The sequence below is a fragment of the Equus asinus genome, unplaced genomic scaffold, assembly GCF_041296235.1.
Source record: "Equus asinus isolate D_3611 breed Donkey unplaced genomic scaffold, EquAss-T2T_v2 contig_663, whole genome shotgun sequence".
Classification (NCBI taxonomy): Eukaryota; Metazoa; Chordata; class Mammalia; order Perissodactyla; family Equidae; genus Equus; species Equus asinus.
Genome location: NW_027225364.1, coordinates 1,411 through 11,348, shown reverse-complemented (window position 1 = coordinate 11,348; position 9,938 = coordinate 1,411). Strand labels below are relative to the sequence as shown.

Here is a 9,938-nt window from a genome sequence, read left to right as displayed (position 1 = left end):
CTGAAACGGACGAAGATGGGCAACAGAGGCTACCTCAGGTGGCAATCGTTAAGCCAAAGAAACACACAAGGGTCTGGAGGCCTGGGGAAAAAGCAACACGGAGAAATCCACCCCTCTGAAACTGAGGGACATGGGCAAAAGAAGCTAGCTCAGGTTGCAACCTTTAAGCAGAAAAAAAACACATGGGCGTGCAGACCTGGCAAAAAAGCAACAGTGAGAAATCTACCCTCTGAAACCGACGAAGATGGGCAACAGAGGCTAGCTCAGGTGGCAATTTTTAAGGAAAAAATAAAAGGAAGTGCGTGGAGACCTGGGGAAAAAGCAACACGGAGAAATCTACCCTCTAGAACTGAGAAAGAAGCGCAACAGAGGCTAGCTCAGGTGGCAATCTTTAAGCAAAAAAAATAAGATAAAAAAATACAATGGCGAGGAGACCCGGTGAACAAAGCAACCCTGAAAAAGGTACCCTCTGAAACTGAGGAAGCAGGGCAACAGTGCCTAGCTCAGGTGACAATCTTTAAGCAAAAGAAACACACAAGGGCGTGGGGAGCTGGCGAAAAGGCAACACTGAGAAATCCACCCTCTGAAACGGACGAAGATGGGCAACAGAGGCTAGCTCAGGTGGCAATCTTTAAGCAAAAGAAACACACAAGGGCGTGGAGACCTGGGGAAAAAGCAACACGGAGAAATCCACCCTCTGAAACTGAGGAAGATGGGCAAGAGAGGCTACCTCAGGTGGCAATCCTTAAGCAAAAACAAAGCACAAAGGCGTGGAGCCCTGGGGACAAAGCAACCCTGAAATATCTACCCTCTGAAACTGAGGAACATGGGCAAGAGAGGCTAGCTCAGGTGGCACTCGTTAAGCAAAAACAAAACCCAAAGGCGTGGAGACCTGGGGAAAAAGCAACCCTGAAATATCTACCCTCTGAAACTGAGGAAGATGGGCAAGAGAGGCTGGCTTCAGGTGGCAATCGTTAAGCAAAAGAAACACACAAGGGCGGTGGAGACCCTGGGGAAAAAGCAACATTCAGAAATCCACCCTCTGAAACTGAGGAAGATGGGCAACAGAGGCTACCTCAGGTGGCAATCGTTAAGCCAAAGAAACACACAAGGGTCTGGAGACCTGGGGAAAAAGCAACACGGAGAAATCCACCCTCTGAAACTGAGGGACATGGGCAAAAGAAGCTAGCTCAGGTTGCAACCTTTAAGCAGAAAAAAAACACAAGGGCGTGCAGACCTGGCAAAAAAGCCACAGTGAGAAATCTACCCTCTGAAACCGACGAAGATGGACAACAGAGGCTAGCTCAGGTGGCAATTTTTAAGGAAAAATAAAAGGAAGTGCGTGGAGACCCTGGGGAAAAAGCAACACGGAGAAATCTACCCTCTAGAACTGAGAAAGAAGCGCAACAGAGGCTAGCTCAGGTGGCAATCTTTAAGCAAAAAAAATAAGATAAAAAAATACAATGGCGAGGAGACCCGGTCAAAAAGCAACCCTGAAAAAGGTACCCTCTGAAACTGAGGAAGCAGGGCAACAGTGCCTAGCTCAGGTGACAATCTTTAAGCAAAAGAAACACACAAGGGCGTGGGGAGCTGGCGAAAAGGCAACACTGAGAAATCCACCCTCTGAAACGGACGAAGATGGGCAACAGAGGCTAGCTCAGGTGGCAATCGTTAAGCAAAAGAAACACACAAGGGCGTGGAGACCTGGGGAAAAAGCAACACGGAGAAATCCACCCTCTGAAACTGAGGAAGATGGGCAAGAGAGGCTACCTCAGGTGGCAATCCTTAAGCAAAAACAAAGCACAAAGGCGTGGAGCCTGGGGACAAAGCAACCCTGAAATATCTACCCTCTGAAACTGAGGAACATGGGCAAGAGAGGCTAGCTCAGGTGGCAATCTTTAAGCAAAAGAAACACACAAGGGCGTGGAGACCTGGGGAAACAGGCAACACTGAGAAATCCACCCTCTGAAACGGACGAATATGGGCAACAGAGGCTAGCTCAGGTGGCAATCGTTAAGCAAAAACAAAACCCAAAGGCGTGGAGACCTGGGGAAAAAGCAACCCTGAAATATCTACCCTCTGAAACTGAGGAAGATGGGCAAGAGAGGCTGGCTTCAGGTGGCAATCGTTAAGCAAAAGAAACACACAAGGGGCGTGGAGACCTGGGGAAAAAGCAACATTCAGAAATCCACCCTCTGAAACTGAGGAAGATGGTCAACAGAGGCTAGCTCAGGTGGCAATCGTTAAGCCAAAGAAACACACAAGGGGTGTGGAGACCTGGGGAAAAAGCAACACGGAGAAATCCACCCTCTGAAACTGACGAACATGGGCAAAAGAAGCTAGCTCAGGTTGCAACCTTTAAGCAGAAAAAAAACACATGGGCGTGCAGACCTGGCAAAAAAAGCAACAGTGAGAAATCTACCCTCTGAAACCGACGAAGATGGGCAACAGAGGCTAGCTCAGGTGGCAATCTTTAAGGAAAAATAAAAGGAAGTGCGTGGAGACCTGGGGAAAAAGCAACACGGAGAAATCTACCCTCTAGAACTGAGAAAGAAGCGCAACAGAGGCTAGCTCAGGTGGCAATCTTTAAGCAAAAAAAATAAGATAAAAAAATACAATGGCGAGGAGACCCGGTGAAAAAAGCAACCCTGAAAAAGGTACCCTCTGAAACTGAGGAAGCAGGGCAACAGTGCCTAGCTCAGGTGACAATCTTTAAGCAAAAGAAACACACAAGGGCGTGGGGAGCTGGCGAAAAGGCAACACTGAGAAATCCACCCTCTGAAACGGACGAAGATGGGCAACAGTGGCTACCTCAGGTGGCAATCGTTAAGCCAAAGAAACACACAAGGGTGTGGAGACCTGGGGAAAAAGCAACACGGAGAAATCCACCCTCTGAAACTGAGGAACATGGGCAAAAGAAGCTAGCTCAGGTTGCAGCCTTCAAGCAGAAAAAAAAAAGACGCCAGGGCGTGGAGAGCTGGCGAAAAAGCAACACTGAGAAATCTACCCTCTGAAACCGAAGAAGATGGGCAACAGAGGCTAGCTCAGGTGGCAATCTTTAAGCAAAAAAAAAAAAAAATAAAAAAATACAATGGCGAGGAGACCCGGTCAAAAAGCAACCCTGAAAAAGGTACCCTCTGAAACTGAGGAAGCAGCGCAACAGTGCCTAGCTCAGGTGACAATCTTTAAGCAAAAAAAAAAAAACAAAAAACAAAAAAACAAAAACAAAACCCACAATGGAGTGGAGACCCGGGGGAAATCAACACTGAAAAATACAAAACGAATGGAAGACCAATAGACAGAGCAGGCACTTTCACCTGGGGTGGAGGAGGTACGCATGGATGACCGATAAGCGCATGAAAAGATGTGAGCTGTTCCCTGGAAAAGCAAGTGAGAAAATTAGAGGGAGACATTGTGGGGACACATGGGTGAGACTGCCTTCTTCCAAATACCGGAACAGGATCAAACTGCTAGTCAGGTCGCGGAGAAGCCAAGTCAGTCACTCACGCCTCACTGGTGGTGAAGGGAAACGGTATGGCCTCTGTGAAAAAGGGCGTGGCGGGTTCCAAAACTGACACGCCGCGGAAACAACCACCGAAAGTGGCAACCTACATAAGCCTTTGGTGTATCTTGCCTCCTAAGAGCGTCTGTATGTAGCTGGAGCCTTGGGTCGTTAAGGCTTCCACAGTGATCTGTGGTGGGTGGGTGGGGGGGGGGGGGGCCCTGGGCCCTGGGGGGTCTCCGCTGGACCTCCAGGAAGTCAGCTTTTGTGGAGTCCCGTGAGTCCTTCCAGGGAGGGAGGCATCCAACCCGAGGGTGGTCTGGAGGGCACCACTCCCACCACTCCCGGGGGCTGGGGCGGGGGGCGGGGTGGGGGGCTGCGGCCACGTTCCTGTTCATTCACACAGAATCCGGGGCATGAATGTTCTTAGCAGCTCTGTTCCACACAGCCCCACACTGGAAACCACACAGACGTCCTGCGAGTCCCATCCCTTGCTCATGTCGCCGGGGCTCCGGAGGAGGGCCACTCTGTAAAAGCGGCCGCCAGATGGCGCCCAACGACCGGCGCGGAGGGGTCAGCGGGAGGGAACCGGGTCACCAGCCAGCGAGAGTGCACAGCCTGAGCCCACCGCCGGGTCAGGTCTCTCTCTGTCTCTGTCTCTGTCTCTGTCTCTGTCTCTCTCTGTCTCTGTCTCTGTCTCTGTCTCTCTCTGTCTCTCTCTCTCTCTCTTTCTCTCTGGGCCCGCTTGGGGCGGCCGGGAGGTCACCACGTGAGGCCCCAGGGTGTCCACCTCGGAGCTCCCAGGCAGCACAGGGCAACCCTGGGCGCAGAAGGAGGTGTTGGAAAATCGGCGGGGAGGGGGGGTGGGGGGGGGGGGGCTTGCCAGGAAGGGGACAGACTCCCCACGTGACTTCTGGGCCGGGCCGGGCGCGGGGCTGCCGGCTGGCTGACGCGGACAGAGGTGGAAAAGTCCCCGGAGATGCCACGGGGCAGGCCGGGGCTGCCGGCCCCCGCTTCCCGGAGCGGCCCGAGCACTTCCCGGGCTCCCGGGAGGACTTAGAAAATCACGGCGGGGTGGGGGGTGGGGGGTCGCTGTCAAACCGAAACCATGCACGTCATCAGAGAAGGACCGTGACGACGGAGGAATTGTCCGCAGTCTGTCAGGAATTGTGTGCAGCCTGTCACTTCCGGCCCAGAGGGTCTCTCTAAGGCAGACGGACAGACAGAGCCCACAAGTCGTAGAGGAAAGGACCGAGCCGCTTGGCCGCGGAAAAGTTTACAACACAAAAACAGGTCTCCCTCCGCACGGGGCCACAGCAAAGCCCAAAGACGACACACGGGGGGGAGCATGGGTGCAGATGCACGGTGTGGTGATAAGAATATGGATTTCAGCAGGGCTTCCCGTCCTCATCAACAAGCAGAAGCACCCAAATGGTGGGGGTTGGGGGGCAGAGACCTCACAGCCATTCCCTCCACAAATCGAGTTCCCCGGGACATCCTCACAGCGCCGTGCTGTGAGTGTGTGTGGGTGTTTAAAATGGAGTAAATGTGGACGTGGAACTGCTCCGTGAAACCAAAATAACAACAGTCGTAGATCTTCTTTGGTCATTTAGAAAATTCTTTTTTTTTTTTTTTTTCCCCAGCGGTGCACGTATTTCCCTTCCAAAAAAGAAGAACGGGAAAGGAGATGTTAAAGGCAAGCAGAGAGAGGAAAACTGTTGCAAAACAAAAGCTGAGCTCCCGTCCGAGGGAGGCCTCCTCCATTGGAGGCCTAGGAAATCATTCTGACAAAATGGAGGATCTCTGTCTTTGGTGTCGATTCCCTCAGAGGTCAAGAGAAACCTTTTCCAATGTCTTTATCAGGAGGAGACTAGAAGTTAGAGAAAAGTATCCTTTCGGGAGTGAGAAAAACAAATTCTGATTTTGCATCAGCTTCCCTCCGATCTTGAAACTCATTGACTTGATTCCATTCTGTCGACGGAAATAATCCGGAACCAATCTATCCGTGAAAATCGGGGTGCGTTTATTCTGAGCTAAAATGTGAGGACTGTGGCCCGGGGCCTTTCTTCCCGAAGGAAGAGAGGGTGCCCGGGAAGTGGGGTGTACAGAGTGCTTCTAGACCCCCAGAGAGGACGTTTCACATAGGATCGAAAGGTCCCTTGGATGATAGTCGCGAGACTGCTCTGTCGGCACAGCGATCGACAGACACTGCTGGGTGGCAGGTCGGTTGTCTGGGCCTGGGTGGTCACAGGGGAGCCGGATGGTCAAAGGTGAGCGCAACCATCCGCTCCTAGCCTAAGGAAAGATGCCTCTCCCTTAAGGAAAGGCGCCGAGCACGGGGAAGCTGCTCCTTTCCCTTAAGGGCATTGGTTCTTGCCGTAGGAAATGTGTAAAGCGGATCTACGATGCGATGCGTGCTCGACGGCCACGTCAGGCCCTTTTCGAAAAACACTGTCAGGCCGAATTAGGCCGACACCCAATGGCTTCCTCATAGACTCCCATAGATCCTATCGCTCGCCATTTCTATCTGTCCACTCGTTCCAATTTTAGGCCACTTGACCACGAACAGGCCTTTTTCTCAGATTATTTTCCCCGTGAAACTTTGATCACCTTTTCACAGACAAAACGATCTTTACTTTTTAGGCCCTCTTGCCTGAAGGCAGCCATCTCACTTTCCTTGAACACAAAGATGTTTCCCATATTCACTTTTAGTGGCTTTTTGTGTTTGTTTTGTTTTGTTTTGAGGACGATGAGCCCTGAGCTAACTGCTGCCAATCCTCCTCTTTTTGCCGAGGAAGGCTGGCCCTGAGCTCACCTCCGTGCCCATCTTCCTCTATTTCATATGTGGGACGCCTACCACCACGTGGCTCGCCCAGCGGTGCCACGTCCACACCCCGGGATCCGAACTGGCGAACCCCGGGCCGGCGAAGCGGAACAGGCACACTTAACCAGCGCGCCACCGGGCCGGCCTAGTGGCTTTCATCGCATTTGTTAAGTAGATTTTTTAACCCTCACGAACCTTAATTTTGGTGAAAACTAAGAAGCCAGCAATTAGGAACTGTCCTTCCCCATGAGCATTCCGTCGCTTGGCCAATTTCTAAACACTTGGCCACTTTTAGAAACATGGGATTTCATAGGTTTATCTTTTCCTTCGCTTTATTTGATTTCATCTCACTTTAGTTTTTGGGTGAGGAAGATCGGCCCTCACAGAGCTAACGCCTGTTGCCAATCTTCCGTTTTTGTTTTCTTTTCCCCCCCTCCCGATTTTTCTCCCCCAATCCCCCCCATGACATAGTTGTCTATCTTAGTTGAGGGCCCTTCCAGTTGTGGCATGTGGGACGCCGCCTCCACACGGCCCGACGAGCGGTGCCGTGTCCGTGCCGTGCCCGGGATCTGAACCGGCAAAACCCTGGGCCGCCGAAGGGGAGCTTGTGAACTTAACCACTCGGCCACGGGGCCGCCCCCGTCCGTGGACTTTTTTATCACCTGATTTCACCTCGCAAAACTTCAAAGCTTCAAGTTATCAGAGAGGTTTGGGAAGTTGTTTTTATTAATTTAATTAATTTATTTTTCGAGGAAGACGAGCCCCGAGCTGGACACCTGCTGCCAATTCTCCTCTTTTTGCCCGGGAGAGTGGTCCCGAGCTAACATCCGTGCCCATCCCCCTCCCCTTGATAGGCGGGACGCTGACCACAGCGTGGCTCGCCAAGCGGCGCCACGTCCGCACCCTGGATCCGAACCTGCGAACCCCTGGCTGACAAAACGGAACGTGCGAACTTAACCGCTGTGCCGCCGGGCTGGCCCTTCGGGAAGTTTATTTTCAGGACACGGGCCATAAACTAGAATCACCGCTACAGGTTTATCGGAGCGACATCAGCGTTCGTGGTGGATTGAGTCGTCCCCTCTGTCTCTCCCCTCCAGGGCACAACCAAAGGGACGTCTATCGACCCACCCACCAAGGATTCCCCCCCCCCCCCCCCCCCCCCCCGCACGGCACAGCAGGATGCCTGAGAGATCCACGCAGCCCTACAGCGGCAAGTCACATTCGCACAGTCAAAATTCAATGGCAGAGACAAAACGTTAAGGTCAGTGAGAGGGAAGAGAATAACCGGCCCAGGAGCAACGGTGTGAAGAACACGGAGAAGACGGGTCCTAGACGCCGGGGGTCCCCGGAGCAGCGATTTCATCAGAGGCCCGCAAACGTCCACGATCTCCACACCACGTTTATGGCCGACTGCGTGCGTGGGTCCTTTGGAATCGACCAGGCTACCGTCCGGGCCACTTTGGGACATCGTGTCCAGCTGCCCCGAGCGGTGGAGCTGTCGTTCAAGTGTAAGATGGGGCCCGTCCGGGGAGAGAATGGGGACGGGGAAAGGGAGGCCGCGGGAAGTCACAGAGTCTGAGGTGTTCGGGGGAGACTGACTCTTCTGAAGTGGAGGTGGTAGAAGGAGAGCAGCAGGATTTTTGGATTTTTGTTCCCTCTGTTAGGTATCTGGGTCCGGAGGAGAGTGGGGCGGGGGGGGGGGGGCGGGTGGTGGTGGTGGTGGTGGGTGTGAGGCTGAGGCGGGGCTGGTGTTTCCTTTCCGAGTCAGGTGGAAGAGCTCCTCCAGTGGAGGTTTTTAGACAAGGGGTCTGGTCTGGCAGGATGGGGAGGTTGCGGGTTGAGCCACAGGGGAATCTGTCGTAGCTCAGACTCGGGCCTTTGAAGAAATAGACAGAGAGAGGAGTTTTGCTCTGTCTGTCACCGCAGCCGGCACCTCAGGAGCAACAACAGGAGGCTTCCCGAATGAGTGAAGGGGCAGGAGCCAGCGTGCCCCGTGCCTCTCTCAGCCCTGCGCCGGCAGGGAAGGGAAGCAGGCAGGCAGGCCTCAGGGCTACTCCCGTCCTACTGCCCGGTGGTCCCTGTCCCGGCCCCGCCCCCACTCTCCCCCTGACCCTCACCGCTCCCCAGCCCTCTTCTCAGCCAGAGAGGCGATGGGGGGGGGGCGGTGCGGTCCCAGAACAAGTTTCCTCTCATCCGCCATCATCTTGCCACCCTGACGACTTGGCCTGAGATCCGGCCTAGGCTGTACCCGTGTGTGGTTTTCCTGTGGACAAGGGGGCCGGTTCACCATTTCGGAAGAAACCCCTAGCCTTCCACTGCCGAGTCGCCAGCCTGGGAGGGGGGAGGGGGGGAGGGGGGAGGGGAGGTCAGGCCCATTCATTCCGATGGGCCTGGCGTCAGGGCTTCATTCAAGTGCAGGAAGCTCTCTCCCCATGGCCTCGGGCTTTTTTCCATTGAACGGCTTTCTTCAATTCCCCCACCCTTAGGCCGCAGTCCACCAAGGGCCGGGAGGCAGGGAGGGGAGATGTTGGGGCAGGGTGGCTGTCTGAGAAACTCGCCTCATCTGGGGCAGAAAGAGTGCCCCCCTCCTTTCTCTAACCCTACTAGACTGCTTGAGGATCACGGACGGTTTGGCTCATCGATGAGCCCTGCGTTATGGGCCCGGCAAGCAAACTCCTAACGGGCAACCCGCCGCTCTAGGCGTGTGGTGGGTTTTTTGATCTTTCACCTTCAAGTTCGCACGACATCGGTCCGTGTCCCCCGCCCCGGCTTCCCATGGGAAATCCTCCGTCTCTTTCCACAGACTCACTGGCGACTTCACACAGTGCCTGCCTCCTCCTCCTTAGGAAGGAAGGAAGGAAGGAAGGAAGGAAGGAAGGAAGGAAGGAAGGAAGGAAGGAAGGGAGGGGCTGACCCCGTGGCCGAGCGGTTGAGTTTGCACGCTCCGCTTCAGCGGCCCGGGGCTTGGAAGGTTCGGATCCTGGGCTCGGACACGGCACCGCTCATCAAACCACGCTGAAGGTGGCGTCCCACACGGCAGAACCAGAGGGACCCTCAAAGAGAATATAGAACTAGGTACTGGGGTGCTCTGGGGAGAAGAAGAAGAAGGAGGAGGAATAAAAAGAAAAGAAAAGATTGGCAATGAGCTCGGGTGCCAGTCTTTAAAAAAAAAAAAAAAAAGAGGAAGAAAGATGGACAAACAGGAACGAATCCCACTGACGGCACCTCCAAATGGTGGGGGGGCAGGGGGGTGGGGGGGGTGGGGAGTGGCATCATCGGGCCAAGGGTGACTCTAAGCGTGATCCCGCGGTTGTGTTATTTGACATTTTATCGAATCGATTTATTATTTTATTTTTGAGGAAGATGAGCCCTGAGCGAACATCTGCCACCAATCCTCCTCTGTCGGCCGAGGAAGACTGGCCCTGAGCTGACATCCGTGCCCATCCCCCTCTACTTTCCAGGTGGGACGCCTGCCACAGCGTGGCTCGCCAAGCGGTGCCGGGTCCTGCGCCCGGGATCCGGACCGGCGAACCCGGGGCCGGCGGAGCAGAACGTGCGAACTTCACCGCCGCGCCACCGGGCCGGCCCCCGGAGTTGTTTTGAAAATCCAGT

At 54.2% G+C, this 9,938-nt stretch overlaps 1 long non-coding RNA gene across 1 annotated transcript; it reads left to right on the top strand.

The window, feature by feature from the left end:
- The first annotated feature begins 4,064 nt into the window (after positions 1-4,064).
- On the top strand, positions 4,065-9,335 carry LOC139044203 (uncharacterized). The gene is made up of 3 exons (XR_011501213.1): positions 4,065-4,136; positions 7,424-7,834; positions 9,130-9,335. It is a non-coding gene; the product is annotated as an uncharacterized lncRNA (long non-coding RNA).
- Positions 9,336-9,938: the final 603 nt, after the last annotated feature.